This window comes from Phasianus colchicus, chromosome 13 (genome assembly GCF_987193195.1).
Source record: "Phasianus colchicus chromosome 13, bPhaCol1.hap1.1, whole genome shotgun sequence".
In the NCBI taxonomy this organism is placed as follows: domain Eukaryota; kingdom Metazoa; phylum Chordata; class Aves; order Galliformes; family Phasianidae; genus Phasianus; species Phasianus colchicus.
The window spans coordinates 14,719,043-14,734,396 of record NC_143448.1 but is presented as its reverse complement, the minus strand read 5'-3'; the positions used below and the strand labels follow the sequence as shown (position 1 = coordinate 14,734,396).

Here is a 15,354-nt window from a genome sequence, read left to right as displayed (position 1 = left end):
TTAGAGTAAGAAAGAAGAAATGTATTTCACGCTTCCAATGACTCTCAAATTCATATCTGGTAAAACATAGCCAAAGTCCATGGTAATTATATACCCAAACCACCATGGTAATTATACATCCAAGCCAAAATTTTCCCTCTCAAAATGGAAGATGTTGAAGAACCTGAAGTGTTATCAATTAAAAAACTAAATGCTGTAGGCTTGAGCTCCAGTAGCCCATGTCACATTCTTCCCCTTCTCTAAAAAGTCAAAACATTGAGGAGTTGATATAGCTTCTCTCATACATTATCCTCCTAATGACTTTGACCTATTAATAAGTGGAATCTATCAAGTATGTTCTCTCTTACAGTATTTTGTCAATCGTTATACGCCTCAATGGGGGCACCATTAAAAATCTGCCAATTAATTCAGTATTTAAGACACTGCAACTATGAAACATGCTATGTATCATGCTACTTCTCATCATAAATACAGAAACACTGTAAATCACAAGGTGAGATTAGTATTTTCTGCAATAGGAAGTGATGCCTTTTAACGATAATCATTATATACTTCCTTCCTCAAGGTTCTTTTATACCAGAACCTTTGAATGGGAAAACAATCCGAATGCCATGCTGGATATTGAAAAGATGTCCTTTTTTCTGCCAGTCTGTATTAAATTCTTGAGCATATCTGTTTGAAGCAAAGTCTAAATAGGCACCCTAAAGACTTTTTTTTTAATCTTTGAAGAGAGTTAACTGAAGATTTTCTTCAAACTTGAAACTCGTACTAAAAATAAAAATAATAATATTAGCTATGTTAAGCTGACCGTTATGTTTACGTTTTACATCTGAACAAACCCCTTTTGCTTACCAAAAGACACTGTTTTTGCCCAAAAAAGATTAATTGTGGCTTTCTGGTCAATAAAACACACTAAATAAAATGAAGGACGTGAACCTAATGTGACTGAAAGACTCCAATGGCATTTACTTATTGCATTTCCTTCTTTCTTAAAAAAAAATTTGGCTTTGATTAAAATATGATTTTTTAAATATCCCATGAATTAAAAACAGCATTAAAGCTATTAGCATTAAGTTGCATGATTGCATTGAATAATGTGGAAAGTACCTGGAATAGAATTCTAGCAGTGGTTTCATTTACTGTAGATGAAAAATGACATTTATCAAAAATTTGATCTCATAGGCTATATATTTATGAAAAAACAAAAATATTAGCTAGCAAGAAAATCCATTTAGATTACACCATTTAATGTTCTATGTATTACAAATAACCCTTTTCCCAGGAGAATTCCTTTGAACTTGATTTCTTTAATTATTTTTATTTAGCATTAAGTCCATATGACTTGCAAACCTAACTTCTGAAAACACTTGATTAAAAAAATCAAAAGCATTAGACTTTTTCCTGTATTTTTTTCCCACTGTAAGGTAAGTTTTATTGCTTTACATACCCACAGAAAATGTTTGCTAAGTCAAACTCCTATTGTTTTAAAACATATCTTTTTTAACATTATCATTTTAGGATATCAAAGTATACATTTCTAAGTGAAATATACTTCAGAAACGCAACCATTTGTCTAGTCAAAGCATCTGTGTGTTACATATGGACTGGAAACTTTCCACCGCAATGACTGCGCTCTGCCAAAAAGCCAGCAAAAGAAAATGTTCTGATGTCAATATAAGCTGACATCCAAACTCTTCACAGGTTTTGGATCTTTAACCACCTAACTAAAGGAGACTTTATTATGACTGCAATTTTATCGAAAACCAAAATAAAATAATAATAATAAAAAACTGCAGAAGCAGGCCCTGTGTATTGCAAATCCCCACTTTGGAAGCCCAAAGAGGGAATATAAGCTTAAAGGCCTGAATTTAACAAACCTAATTATCAAGGCTTAATTAGTACCAAGGGTAAAGCTTCATGGAACACCTGCAGACTTAATTTATGTCCTGACAGAGAGGAACAAGTGTTAATGGGCTGTATTTATGTTAATACCTGAACCTTAGAGAGCCAGTGGGATAAAACAGACTATGCACTAGTTTTCTGTTTCAAGCTACAGAACAAACATAAAAGATTTTAATCTTAATAATAGTTTGCACATAATTCCTTGGGGAAAGTATAGATCTATTTAAACTTTAAAATGGGAGATGCAGAATCCTACAGAAAAAAAAAGTTTATAAAGCAGTGCTGAAGAAGAAAATATCAAGCCAAAAGCACCAGTGCCCATTTCTGAGCACACTGAACAGATACTGATTTTGCAATCCACTTACACTATACCACTGGTGCTTTCTAGAGCACGAGCTTAGATTTTCACGTCTGATGTGTAATACAATTCTTTGCTTTATTCAGAGGGAATAATAAAAAAAAAAAGGCTACCCACAAAATGTAGTGCTGAGAGCTCTTCCTCTGTGCACTGAGGCTCAGGAGACACGATCTCAGTTGACTTTGGGCACCTTTTCAGAAGGCAGAGCCCTGTGGGAAACAGGGCCTCTTATGGTCTCCAGCACTCTTGTAGCCCAAGTTGTAAACAGGCCATATGGTACCACCAGTCTCAGCTCTGGTTTGGTGCCAGAAGAGTACAGAACATTATATATCCATGCTGCTTCTCTCTCTGTATGTAGTAAACTACCTTGAAGCTAAGTATTTTTAAGTATGAATAAATAGTTTGTATATGTTTACCACCAAAGTTGCAATTTTATTGCAGCAAGGTTGGTTTGTTTACTGCTAGTGCAACTATCATAGCCAAACTGAAAAAAATATGCTGTTCAAATAGGATTTTTCCATCCTTCAGCCCTCGTTTTGGTCACTGGCTACACACACTGCTTCAGGAAGGATCGTCTTCGAGAGCATGGCCATGAGGACAGCATTATAGCATCTGAACTACACAGTGTATACTGATGGTGATCTGATCCCCTCCCAGCTGCAGCTCAATAAATTAAATAGATTGAGACCTGTACACTTATTCCTGCAAAACAGCTTTTCTCATCTCATGTCATTCTTGCAGCTGCTTTCTAAATCTTTATATCTCTACCATATGTAAATATTTCTTTACTCCTCTGAAATGTTTGTAGCTGTAACTCGAGATTTACTTTGTCCTTTTAAATACAACTATGACCATCTTTTTACACCATTTAAGCACAACTTTACCAGAACACGTTCTCTCTACTAGCATCCTTCACTGTAGAGCAATCTCTGTGATTCTATCATCTCTTCTGTATAGGGCTTAATTCAACATTCCCACAAATAATTTTCTAAACCTGACTTCTACTTCTGATTGCAAATCAAACTATTCCTTATGTTCTCAGACTTACTTGATTAGAATTACTTTTTTTTTTCCTATTAATTGATCCTGTAATTCTTCGTAAGTATTTAGAATTCTCTCTAGTTAGTTAAATAAGCCATGCAGTATACTTTGTCATTTCAGATCAGACCAATTATACGAGCAATCAATGAGCTTGAATTATGTCATATGAAAACTGAATACACAATTTGAAACCGCATTAAGCAACACAAGCTTTTTTGTGAGAACTCAGACTATCAAGTTCAGCTTCTCAAACATTCATAGCCACCACGAAAATGTAATTAAGAAAGTCAACCCAAAATTTTCTGATATAAAAAATTATAGGAAACATTTCTATTTGTAGTACACTTTTCATTCTATGTGACCGCAAGCACACAAGAAGAAATACTGCTTTTTACATCTACAGAATCTACAGGAAAATACAACTTGCCATCCAGCCAGGTGCCTCTTCATGAATACATATTGTGCCAAACCAAAGGGGGAGGAAAAGCTCTGCATCAAGACTGATGTGACTTCCTGTACCCATTTTCTTGGGCTGTCCATTAAGAGAAGAGGCCAGGTGCTGTGAGCCCAAGGATGCAACGTGAGAGGGATGTGCAGCAGAAGATCAGTGAAAACCTTTTTTCTCCTTTAATTAAAGGTTTGATGCTGCCTTAAGGCCTAAACAGTTTCGCTGTCAGTCTCTTTTTGGAAGTACACCAGACTCTGGTGTACTTCCCAAATGCACCTTGAGCTCTACAGCTGCCCAAGGGAGAGGTTAGAGTATTTATAAGGATGATCTATAAGAACTCAAGCTAATTTAAAGACGTGCATCTTGGATGAAGAGGAATGCAAAGTCTGGTTAATGTCTCCTGCCTCCACCACCTCCCCCTGGGTAATGTCAAAAGAATATTTTAGGTTTTTTTCCTTCCTACTCTGTAATCCTCTTTAAAGCATTGACAGTAACGCTTCTTCCTCTTTTTTCAGGCAACTACCATGGATCCCTTCCACCAGCACATTTCAGTGGTGGACAGACCATCAGTGCTTTCCAGGGCATCAGTGAAAATGTCAGCAAGGATGTTTGCACAGCTGTGAAAATAGGAGCTGATGTAGGGCTGTGTTTTAGCACTGTCAGATGGGAAGTGTGGCAGACCCACATGACAACCAGTAGGGATTTGCATTATCTTGCAGGAGGAGCTGTCACACTGGCCTATCAGGGGCTCCTTCTGTGTGAGGACAAATCTCCTGCAGCTATAGGAAGTGCTTTAACAGCTTGGAACAAAACCATCCAGCACAGACAGCACTGGTTCAGCATAACACCAGGGGAAACCTTCACATCCTTTTGTTCCCTTGATGTAAACCTAATGCCTTTAAGAACAAAACAGAGGAAGGACCTTCCATCTGACCTGCGGTTTCCAGGTGTTCAGAGCATCACCACAATCCCCAGGAACAGAGGAGGCAGTCACCACTTATGCTGCTCAGATCCATGTTACTTTCAGAGACCAACAGCTGGTACCTGAAAGCTCCACCGTGGTACGAGGAGGTAGAAACCACCAGGTTTGAATTACCTGCAGAGATGCAAGCCAGGAGGCACAGCACACGTGAAGAGCTCCCTGAACTGTCTGCAATCTATCCAAAACAACAACATTACAATGTGTACCTGCTTGGGTAACTCAGCAGAAGACCAACTCCATGCGGATAGCTGTAGCCTACTGCCCAGCTCAGACCTCTGATGTGAGCCCATGGTGGCCAGCCTCCCTGCAGCCCACCACACCAGTTGTTTTGAAACATTCACCCAAGTGTTGAAGTTTGGAAACCCATTTGGAAACACTAAACAAGCATCTCACTGCCAACAAGAATGAAAGTCTGGTCTGCAGACAGCCATCACTAGCTAATTTCACAGAGGGGGGCTTAACATGCAGAGAAAATAGAATTAGATTTTAATGGGAGCAGTAAATTGTTTACTCTCTCAGACTTGAGAAATGGTCACTTCTTGAGCCAATAAAAACTGAGTACTGATTCAAAAAATAGATAACAAAATGATAATGGTCATTTCACAAACTTTGCTGCTTTTATCAAACAAGTTAGTTTTTATCTCTGACAAATCTATCAGACCTTGAAACATGGTTTTCAAAACCAGTTATTACACATTAACACCAATCTAATACATACAATCATTATGGAAACAATTCAAGCAAAGCATATCGGTTTTATTTTGGTGAACAGCAATAATGTTGATGTGTAACATGCACAAGTTCTCGCATGCATATATGCATACGTGTTCTTGTAAATCAAGAACGCAGAGTGTTACGGGAAGAATATGGTTGAGGCTACAGTGTTGATAAGTGTAGGATTTTGCAGTTCATATGTGCTTTCGTTTTGGTCACGTAACCATGTTTCAGAATAGTACACTTTTTGTATATTTTGTAAAACTCTCTAAGAAGATAAACGGAAATAACCCATTAATCAGATTGTCAATGAAATTTCTGAGAATTAAATTGCAAATCCTGGACACATTTAGTCATCGATTTCTCAAAACATCTTTGTCATTGAGAGCTGGAGATCTTCGTGAGGTTGAAGAGGTTGAATACGTAAGATTCTTAAAAGCAGAAACAGCACTTGTCTGATTGAAACTGTATGACTTCTGTTTTCTAATTTCATTTCATCCTACTTAACCAGGAGTGTTCCACCTCTCTCAAACATTTGCTCACAGTCAGGAAGAACAACCTTTGAGTACCTTGTGAAGGCACAATGCTTGAGGCTTTTCAGATTGTGCTGAAGATGAACTTTAATCCAAATGGTATGATAGACAGTTGTCTTCAAAAGCTGTGTAGTACCTGCTAATAAATATGGTGAATTCAAAGAATAGAAAATGAAAACCAAAACAGCTCCTAAGATTTTATTTTCCAGTTGGGCTAACATCAGTGAAAATGAATAGCCGTTTTGCTTCAGTAGTTGCATTTCTTCTGGGGTCATCTTTTCCTCAGCAGGAGTAGACAAAATGAACTGGGATTTATGAGGCTTTTAATTTTAATTCTTCAATGTTTCTATTTTCTTGTTCAAATATATTTTTATTTACTATTTTGAAATACATCTTCCTAGTTCAGCCTCATTTTGGTTACCCAAATGAAATGCACTTGATGTGCTGAGGTGAAACAAAATATAAGAAGACAGAAGTAGTGAAGTTTTCCATTTTTCAAATGAGCAAAATCTTTACCTAACTTGAAATACTTTTCATGCTTGCTTAAAAATCCATAAAATGAGCAACTGCTCATCAACTTAAGAGTTGTATATGCGAAATCTCCTGCTCTCAAGTCAGGGCCAACACACGACTGAAGATTTTAACAATTTATTAAATTTCCCACTGTGCAAGTGCCAAAGGATTGAAGGGTAAAAATGAGTGAGCAAAGACAAGGTTCCAAGTCACTGAACTGTAGAGATGTCGCAATCCTTTTTGGAGGGAGATGCTGCAGTTGCATTGTAGCAAAGAGAAATCTTTGTTGGCCTTGTAGCCAACACAGGATGTTAGACTAGAAAATGGCAAAGAAGTGCATATGAAGACGAGAAGAATAAGCAGCTTAACAAACAGACCACAAACTGTTAAACAAGCACTCCTCAGCTACATGAAACTGAATTTACATCGCACAGATAGTCTGTAGATTTCACAATGCTCTTTAATAAAAGGACAATCCAATAAGGATGGATGTTTTTATGAATAAGATACAGAAACTTTCGTTGTTGAAGTAAACATACAGACAGTGCCTTCCTGTGCAGAAAGGAGTGCTTATTTAGACTGAAACTCTGACTAAACAGATTGAGCAGTCATCTCAAAATAGTAGCTTGAAGTTCCTATGTGTTAAAACGCAAGCTTCTATCAAACACTATAAACACCTTTTGCCAGTGACAACCTTCCTGTTTCTTACTTAATGTTAGTGAAAAATCAATGAAACAATTAAACAACAGGCTCCAGGAATCTTTATTTGCTGTTGTCGAGAAAGTTTAAACTTAATATGTGATCTGTCTGTAATTATATAAAAGTCTTCGCTAGAATATATAAAGACAAATATACTGCACACTGGACTGATTTTGCAGCAGCCAAGGTCCCTCAAGTACCTTCAATGAGCGATAATGGTAACAAAGTTAGTCTTCCACTTTCAAAATGTTAAGTAGACTTCAACCAAATAACTCTCACATCTCCCCCTGCAGCATTACCATTTGCTTTTTATAGGTGAGGGAAGCAGGGCACAGAAATGTAACTGAACTGCCCAGGGCCATGCAGGGATTCAGTAGCATGGTAAGATCTGGAGGTCACAAGCTCCTGATTTCTGACTGGAGCCTTTTTATGCTGCCATGGACTTCGATTCTGTTACTTATCTGGGCAATAGCAGTCATTGGTAGTACTAAACTGTTCCTCTACTCCTAAGTTTTAGCATTTATGTTAAAAACAAGCTAAAAACAACAATTTCAGAGTGGAAGCAAACTTAAACCATAGTTAAGACGACCAACATCCAAGCTTCAAACTAATTTTAATTTTCGTGATTCATAGTTTTGCACACCCAGAGTTTGCTAAGATCAACCAGGAACATGCAGAGAGGCTGAAGCAGCTGTAAGAACATTAAGCCAAAGTCTCTGAACAAGGAGCAACTTTCCCCATTTTATAGGGTTTATGATACAGGTTTTTGCTTTGGATAAGGTCTTCTGATTCTACTCCTCCTCCTTCCTTAATACTTATTTTTTTTTAATATTTAATTCACTCCACACCTTGTCAACAGATTTTGGTTATAACACAGCATTTACCATGTACTAACGAGTAAACTCAATACTCAGAGCTGCATATTGTATTGCACCATTTCGAAACTCTGCAAATGGATCATCTTTCCTTTTTCTGTCAGCACTTCTCCCATCCCTGATCCATTTATATCCATGGTATAGTACAAAAGTTTCTCAATGGTACTAACAAGTTTCACTCAATTTTTTACATTTTTCACAAACAACAAAAGAAGAAAATTCTGGTGTCCCTTTAAGGCACTTCCAAAAGAGTAATATTGAGAGTGCTAAGATATAAATCAGTGTTCTTAAACACAGATTTAAAATAGACATATAATTTATATAGCAGGATACTAATCTTCATTCCATGCAAGAGCAGTCTTACAAAGAGATACTTCATAAGAGCAATGAGTGTAATGAAGTATTTTGGACACAAAAATCAAAAAAAAAAAAGAAACTGGAACAGAGAAAGATGTCAAGAAGAGGAAATTTGTTTTTACATTATTTCCACTGTATCCACATGTCAGTGGAAATTTGCCAGCTTCCCACAGTAAGCAAGCAAAACCCCAAAAGTAGGAGCAAACACGGCCTCACAGCTATAGGCCTCATTCCTGAATTTCCTGGCTTCTGCAAGTTTATGTCAACGCCTTGGTCACAACTGAGTTATGAAAGCCAAAGCATTATGGTTTTTATAATAGTTTCAAATATACAATCAGAGCTTATTACAATAACAATGTCATTATCAGCATCCTTATATGTTCTAAAGTTGTCAAGTATATTCTTCATATATACAGAGGGATGTGGAGCTCTCTAGAATAGTGGCATTTTAACTTATGCCACATTAACCTAGAAGATGTTCACTATTGTTTATCTCAATCTTTTTCAACACAGTGAACGCAGTGAGGAGAATGGTTAATAGCAAAAGCTATAATAAATGTTGATGTAAGTTTCCCACCTTGATGTCCTATCAGTAAACAGAGATTACTAACTTCAGTAACAGAACTCGCATGGTGTCCTCTGGGGTTCCTACAGCTGCAGTTATTTTTTGCTGCTCCCTCCCCCAAATAGTTAATCAATTCTATCACACCTGCTAGGAAACAGTAATTTGTAGACAGTAATAAATAAAAATATACCAAGGAAGAAGATAGAAGGATTTTTTTACTCATATATATATCTGATGGGGCAATGTTTGCATATTTCAGACTCTTTTCTTTTTCACCTCTTCATCTAACAATATCTAAAAGCCAAGGAAGAACAGATTTCTTTTCACTGCTTCAATAGCAAAATGGACCAGCAGCTTTACAGTCTCATCAGTTTCTAGTCCCTCTCACAAAGGAAATTTATATTTCTCAGTGTCAATGTCCTTAGAAGAAGAGTGAACACAGCATTCAGAATCATTAGTCATCTTTCATGCTCTGGAGGTCCTTCTCGACCAATTTAGAAAAGAACAATGCTGTGCAAAAGAGACAGGATGGCTGCTAATGACAGGCAACAGTTCAATATTTTATGCCACCTTAAAAAAGTTTCAGTAACTGAAGGTGTTCTCACATTAATTCTTTGCATCAATTATTGACAGAGAATTTAATTTAAAGGCAACTACTCAGTAACCTAGGGGTACTGTTTTAAATAATTTATAATTGCTGCATGGGTGTAATCATATTGCTATTGATTAAGATCCAGTCACTTCTACCAGTCCAGCATGTCTTATGCTAATTAATTTTAGTGATATCACCTTTTTAACTCTGTATTCCCTGGTAACAGGAACTCATTATTAAAAAATAATTTAATCAGGAGCAATCTTTTAAAGTTTATTTGATTAGTACTTGCTAGGCTGTTGAAAAAGTGGATCTAAATGAAGGTAAAATTAGGAACCGAAGAAGAGCAGACAGTCTAATAATTTCAAGAGAAAAGCAATGATGCTTTGAACAACAAAGATGACTAAGACAGAGGCATCATCAGTGGTCCTTCTATAGATGTTCCTCTTAGAAAGACTCTTTTGCTGGTATGTCAACAAAAGGAATAGTTAGGCTGCTGGTGCTTCAGGAAGCCTGCCAGCCCTGCTAATTTATCTATTATTCCAAGGTTGTTTCTTTGTGCCCCAGTGCTCACTTATCGCACCAGTGGTCTTCCATCATCCACGTGGACCGTGAACTTCAAGAGTCAACTTCTTACCCTGGGTGAACACTTACAAGTACTTTGCAAAGCAACAATGACTCAAGGTATGGGAATACAAGCAATACAACCAAAGAAACCCTCTAAATATCAAAGTACATTGCTAGTTTTCTAAAGCCTTATGAAAACATCCCATTCATGGACTTCAGTTGATTTGATTAGGACCAAAATGCCCCCTTTCTAATGTTATTAATTACCGATAAATGCTTTGAGCATGAGTAAGGTTTCCTCTACAAACTGCAATTTACCAGACTTAAGGATTATAGTCTTCACATTTTCCATGAAGGCAGGTGAACCTATTCTAGGTTTTCCAATGAATACCTCAAAAAGCTTCATAGGCAGTTTGAAACTGCAACGACAGCATGCTGACACATGAACAGCCAATGCCAGGGAAAAATAAAGTATTTCAGCTCATCTCTTTATTTTTCTCCACTTTGAGACAGTGAGAAGGATGTTATGAACTTCAGCAAGAGCAGAACCTGAGCAAGTTTTCCTTACGAGCCCAGACACATGGAAAAGAAACTAAAACAAGAACAAAAGCCCAGCACTCAAAGGAAGAAACTGGAACACAAGAAACATGACAATGGAGTTAAAAGACTGCTGAAGAGGGCCTACTCCTGACCTCTTGGAGTCTTTCCATTGAGATTAGGGTGCTAGATGTGTGCATGGTCAGACAAGACAAAAGATACATCCAAGGATACAGGTTAGGACCACGAAGACTACAAGCGTAAGTCAAAACATACAGGCTTTAGTATTTCACTTAGAGGCTGAAACTTCAGCTTGACACATGCTAGAAACAAACATCCACAAACTAATGCCACAGAGGACATGCAACCTTCATCCCTGAAGGCACCATTATGTAAATTAAATTTAATCTAGTCCACTTTGAGGTTTGCAATCAAATAGGTATTTTTAATATCAATAAAAATTGGAGCTTTCCCCAGAGAATCCAAATCAAGCTGCTTTCACAGAACAAAAGCAGAATGCTGAAACATACGTGCTTTTAAGATAACTCAAATGTAAAACTGTTCGCAAAAACAGCACATTCAAAACCACCCTGACATATAAACACAGAGGAAAGATAGAAAGGGTCAGGGGATCTGATACTCAATCTTAGGACAAAGAACAGGAAGTTTGGGGTGTGTGTGGGGGTGCAGCCTCCACACTCACTGCACACTGCCACCGGATTACAGAATTGGGAACAAAAAGCCCCAACCCCTCAAACCAGCAGACAACACCACCACAAATGCACGGTAGGAAACAGAGATGCAAGATGCTGTAAATGGCTTGTCCAAGATAGACTTTAGGTCTTTCATATATTAAGTCTTTAATGTCTATCTACCACTACACAAAAGTACAAAAGAAATTAGTACACAATTAAAAATGAAGGAAACATCAGAGCACTAATTAAGTTTGATTTTAGTAAGAAAATTAATGCCTCATGGATCAGCCTCATTGCTAATCTCACATGAATAATGGCTTTGGTAACCAAATTGTAACTGCAAAAGGTTGCATTTGACAGTCACACCTGGTAGTGTGAGACAATATTTCAAACAGTTTGGGAAGAAAAAAAGCACTATTAAATTTACTGAATACCTTGGTTAGGGTTAAGTATTTTATGCAGGCATCAGCATCTTTAAGGAGTTCACCTTTTAAAAGGAGCAGGTTTTTTGTTGTAAATGGCACTGACACTACAACAAGAAAGTTCATTTCACAAAGATGATTCATTAAGAAATAAAATATTCATGGCTGACAGCTTGAAGGATCGCCATACAGTTTTATTCTAATGCACCTGTCCTCTTTGTCAAGTCCAATATGGGATGTCATGTCGCCAAAGTTTTATTTAGAAATTGTTTGTCAGAGTGAGCTTTCTAATGTGAATGAAAAATTCATTCCCTCATTAAGAAGATTTTCCATGAAATGTCTAGGATTTTCAATGAACACCAGGACATGAACCAATTACTGTTAAACACTTAAAGAGACAGTGTCCTAGCTCACCCAGCAAAACCCTCAATGCACAAGTATATGGAAAGAACTCAATGTCTACCTGGGAAATGCAAATTAAAAATCAGTTTTATTTTGGCTTATGCGCTCCTTCCTTTTTTCCTCTTTTTTCCTTCTCTTTACACCTCTTTTTTTTGTGTGACAAAGAGTAAACCATAAAGTTTGAAAGGTCTTAGTCAAATGCAAACGTGGATGCTGAGCATTTGCACATGGCTTGAAGGAGTAAAATATGGCATAGCTTTATTAATTCTCACATAAATCAGACAAAGAGATACATATATGTAAAGCTAAAGGCAAACATATGTATTTGTGTTTATTTGCTGAAGTCCTCTTTGTTTCTTTTTTTGGTCGGTTTCTGAAAGTTTACCTGTACTACCTGAAAGAGCACCTGGAGAACCACAGCACAGGCTTATGGCAAAGAAAGATGTGATGCCAAACCCCTTTCAAGGATGTAATTTTTCTTTCATGGCTCCCAAAGTAAGTTGAAAACTTGCCTGCTTCCATTTATGCAAAGATCTATGCCCCGTGCACTTCATTTTTCTTTTTTTTCTTTAAAGGAGTTTCACCCTGCAATACACAGCATGGAACTCTACTTACGTGGAAGAACTTTGTCTTACATACACATCCCCAGTGCTTAGATCAAAACCTCTAATTTTCAGTCAAACAAGCAGCTATACTTTTTTTTCCAAATACTTGTATGTAGATTAATCTTGTTAATGGCAAGCAGGTCTCTTCACACAGGTGTCTACCATACTGTTTCAGCCACTCAATTCCCCCATGGTAAAGACTTCTAAAAAAAAAATTGGTATTTATGTGTAGTAAGAGTTTGGTTTGAACCTGTATGTCTACCTACTTCCCCCTTCCATGAGCCTCCAGGAACGTATGCACTATATTTTAGAAAGTATAACCCCAAGACTTTGTACATAATCATAATTACATTAACTGGGAGAAGTTGTTGTGAATTACTTATGCTCTTCGAAATTTTAAAGTTTTGCTCTAGATTACAGTAGGAGATCATTCAACTGATGAAGAATTTTCTGAGCAAATTTATATTAATTTATCCAATTGGTACAGCCTCAAGAGCCAGAGCATGTTCTTGGGCTAAGCTGAGAGGAATGCTTATCCTGAGCAGAAGTCATTCAAATATTCATAAGACTGGGTAATTTGGAAAAGAAAATACAGATGGCAGGATGCAATGCTGAGACATTTTTCTAAACTCCCTTTCACTTATAAAAGGTAAGATGTCTAAACAAGCAGACAGTACAACTGTTAATTTCCGCTTATAATTTTCAGCTGAAATTCAAATTCTATTTCTTGTGCTGAAGAAATGATGCAGTATGTCATCTATGGCCACAGAAACAAATCCATTTAGTATCAGAGAATTTACCTTCTTTAACTGAAATTCTCAGAATGTTAACAGAAAAAAAAAATCCTATAGAGACTGTGTATTGTATATATTAGTTCCTGTTATATAGTGCAAACCAGGATCCCATTTCTTTAACAGTAGTATCCAAGCCTAAGCACACCGAAGGCAAACGTTAGCATCTTTCTGCCATGCTGTGGCACTGATATGAACCAATCACCTTTATTTACCCTAGAACTTTCTGTCTGTTGTCGGCTTCAGAGGTGAATAATTAAAAGCAAAAGCCAGAGGAGATCATTAATAGTTTCGCCATCTGCATAGGTCATCCAGCAGTGTGTCATAATTATATAATCGTAAATGCAATTCGTTATTGTTGTAAGAGTGAAGAAAAGCAGCTAATATTCTTAGCTTCAGAATTTCTCAGGAAAAATCCTCTCTCATCATTTTCTTTATAAGGCAGAGCTTAGAAACTGCAACTATTTCAGTCCCTGCAATCTGATAGTACTTCTTGAAGTAAGAATAGAACATGCCTTCCAGCTACCATTCTTTTTTAAACACTGATTGTACTATAAGGTACAATAAATTATTGCAGTACCCTTTCACCCCCATAGACCGAAGTTCAAATATAACTGATGTGAGAAACAAAATGAGTTTGTTATTTTAAACTTAATCACATCAGACACCTAAATTCCCACAAGCAACCCAACAGAGCTGCTCCGCCTTGGGCTGCCCTTCTTCCCCTGTTTGCACCCAGGGCTCCCCAGGAGCCCAACCACAAATCACAGCTAACGACCCCCTGCCTCAATTTAGCACATGCATCAGACATGCAACCCTATCTGTGCAAACAGCCCCTAGAAGTATGAATAGATGGGACTGGTGCTCAGGAAGGGCTACAGCACGGACAAACGGACGTGCAATAAAATCTGCAGTGAACAGATCAACCGCTTCTTGCTTGTTAATGCGACATTTTGAAAATGTAATAGCATTTTAAAGGGCAAATTTGGAAGTTCTGGGGGCTCATAGAACTAGAAAACACAGAAAATCAATTAAACCAACATGTGATGCTTAAATATATCACATTGTAAACTCATATTTTATGCCCCCACTTTAAGTGCACTTAGATCTCCTGGAGGAATTCAGAAAGTGTTATCTTATTTTGTGCCCAAAACCAGAAAAAGAGCTCCACTGGGCTTCCCAGGCTGTTAAAATTAAAATCACTGTTTGAGCACAGCATAATACATGAGATGTTTAAGGCATTTTTGCCTAGAATTTTGGTTTATCTTCTTTAGTTAATTTTCTGAGATAAAATCCAGTTATAAATAACCTGGAGGCAATCTCAGTCTGCTACTTGTGGGATGGCAAATCTTTAATAGCCAGAAATTCTGCCTCTTAGAGATCTCTTGAGGGAATAATAGTACTTTGAAAATTATCCAAAGGAAAATAAGCAAAAAGCATTATAAAAATTATAAAAACCTTAATTATGCAGGAAGTTATACTATACTCATAAGCTAATGAACTATCACCCATAGGCTTTTTCCTTTTTAAATACAAACAAAAATATTAATTGACCATAATCAATACAAACTGATGATTTTCATCAAAATGATAGAAGACTTAAGAGTCTTAGAAGACATACTAAAAAAAGCAGCAAGATAAAACCCAATAGATATATACCAGGATGAAAAAGAAAAAAAGAATCTACAAATTAAACCAGAATTGAAGCGGTACTGCCCACAACTTTTCCATTGTCTAGAATCAAGGAAGGAGTGAT

The 15,354-nt window shown here is 37.0% G+C and overlaps 1 protein-coding gene across 1 annotated transcript in view; it reads right to left on the bottom strand.

Annotated features, from left to right (window-relative positions):
• The window catches only part of WWOX (WW domain containing oxidoreductase), a 472,763-nt gene that overhangs the window by 154,112 nt on the left and 303,297 nt on the right, over positions 1-15,354 (bottom strand). The gene's annotated exons all lie outside the window — the stretch shown is intronic.